The sequence below is a fragment of the Pinus tabuliformis genome, chromosome 3_2, assembly GCF_031772625.1.
Source record: "Pinus tabuliformis cultivar Carrire ecotype Pingquan chromosome 3_2, CPIR1, whole genome shotgun sequence".
NCBI classification, from domain to species: Eukaryota; Viridiplantae; Streptophyta; class Pinopsida; order Pinales; family Pinaceae; genus Pinus; species Pinus tabuliformis.
In genome coordinates, this window is record NC_142302.1 from 1,088,551,429 (window position 1) to 1,088,553,834 (window position 2,406).

Genomic DNA, 2,406 nt, shown 5'->3' on the forward strand with positions numbered 1-2,406 from the left:
CATACAACTTGTTTGCAGTTATATCCAAAATAACTCAAAACAATGTTGGGAAGAGTTCAACTTTAGCAATTGATTTTTTTATTTTTTTATTTTTTTTCAACGATGAAATTGATGCACCTCAAGCAGTTCCTTCTAAAGCTGAAGTAGGTATTCCACCTCCAGCAATTGCAAGTACAATTAAAAAACAACTGGTAGCAAAGGGAATTGTTGGAAATAATACTGGTGGGCTTGGTGTCAAAAGCTATTACAACTAAGCCAAAGGAGTATCTTTATGATCAAAAGTCAGAAGAACTTAGCATTCCTTCAAGTGCAACTACCGCAGTACAGGATGCCTCTTGCCCTTCTCGATTCACATACATGGAGAATAATTCCAATTCGAACTCAAATGGTGGAGCACATATCTCTAACCTGCAGCTGGAGCAACCTTTTTAACACGGAACATGGACATTTTCCACATGAGATATACAGGAACACATTTTCCACCCTTGCAAAAAGTCATAACAAGAAAGCACTGGACGAAACCAATGCTGCTCAAAAGTCTTTTCAGGATGCCTAAAATTCACAGAGCTTTTCATATAGGCGGAGGAGATTATCTGGAGCTCCGGCATGTTGAAAACATAAAAAAAAATAAGAATTGGATTTGTGCATCTTTTGCATCCACATATCTTGTGAGAAACACAGTGGGAATATTTCCTTATTGACGCAATGTCGAACATTCCTTCAGGGAAGGAAGTTATGAAGGCTATTCAAAACACTATGCTTGGGGACATTCGAACTGTCATCATGATTGCCCAGCATTGCCTACATTCCCTACATTCCTACTTGAGAAACTCATGCATCAAAGGTTTTTTTTTTTTTTTGAGGCTTACATTCGAGATTTTTTTTCCATTGAAAAATGAAAGAAGATACAATAATCGCAACAACAATAGATCTGTATCTTTGAATCAACATAGATTAGAGATAAGAGCTCAATGTCTGGATATTAAACCTAAGGCTAATACATCTAGATCCAGAGGACACACCCAATTTCATGCGATCTTACTATTGTAAGACGAAGGCTATGGTTGAAGATCTGTTGAAGAACTTCAAGAACGTGTGCACTCTGCGAGTGAGGATGCCCATTCCATCAGATATGTCGAACCCTCGCAACTTCATTACCAAGTTCTCCTGCTATGAAAAGGTTGTCAACATCCCCAATTCCATGACCATTCTCGACGAGCTTCTGCAGATTTCCATAGAGATGGCAAAGAGGAATTTGACCGGAATTTGGAATTTCACGAACCCCGGGATTGTTAGCCACAACGAGATCCTGGAGATGTACAGGGACTACATCGACCCAAGCTATACTTGGAAGAATTTCACCCTGGAGGAGCGGGCCAAGGTCATACTGGCTGCTAGAAGAAATAACGAGATGGATGCCAGCAGGCTCAAGAATGAGTTCCCTAAACTCCTGCCCAGGCCATTCGATGGATGGGGCAGTGATCAATTAAATATGTGCTGCGTTCTGGTTTCTAACAGAGTAGTGGTAGAACTATCACACAGTCAGGATTATGAGATGGCTTCAATGGAGCAGTGGAGCATTTGAATCGCATTTCACAGAAGTTTGAGTTTAGCTTGAACAATATTGAATCTCTGGTTCGTATCCGGCAGGTCAGACCAGAGAATATAAAACGTCTATGACACTGACGCAGTGAGACAGCGTTTGTAGGTGGTCTCTTGACAGAGGGCGTAGGCTTGACAGAGGGTGCAGACAATATCAAAAACGTATATGACACTACCTGGGGTAGGCTATAATAAGGTGCAGCGACAGGTGAATGATTAATAGCAAGATTTAGTGGGGCAAAGAGCCCAATTTAGGTCCTGCATTATAATAGTTACAGATTTCAGAGAGTCTAGATAACACTGAGGTTTTGAAACAAACTCATAGAAAATGAACACAAAAAATTAGTGGCTCAAGTTGGAGCAGGACCAGCAATCGCCCGCTTTGATACCATGTTAAACACACATGGACAACAATAGAATATGAAGGATAAAACATGAGAGTATGATTTTTATTAACAAATGATTTACATTTATAGTACATGTTGTGACCGTTGGGTTTCACATCCAAGGTCTCTTCGACTCCTTTTGTCCATTCGGCTTCCACACTAACCCATTGAGGATTAGGTGTCCAACACATAGAAGGTTGAATCGATGTGAAGACCAGAGCGAGGTTCTGCATTGAATGGTTCACATTCAATGGTGTTTGGAATGTGGTAAGTCTGTTTTAAGAGCCTGAGAAGGTCGTTAATAAATTTTAAGTGCGTATATGCTGGAGTTAAGTCTATTTTAAGAACATATATGTTGGAGTCAATTTTTTTTTAAGAGTGTGATTGTGTCTGTGTATAGCATCGATGCTCATTCATG

The 2,406-nt window shown here is 40.1% G+C and overlaps 1 pseudogene; it reads left to right on the forward strand.

Annotated features, from left to right (window-relative positions):
* Positions 1-1,060: 1,060 nt before the first annotated feature.
* Positions 1,061-1,585, forward strand: LOC149184463 (bifunctional dTDP-4-dehydrorhamnose 3,5-epimerase/dTDP-4-dehydrorhamnose reductase pseudogene; annotated as a pseudogene).
* The last annotated feature ends 821 nt before the right edge of the window (positions 1,586-2,406 follow it).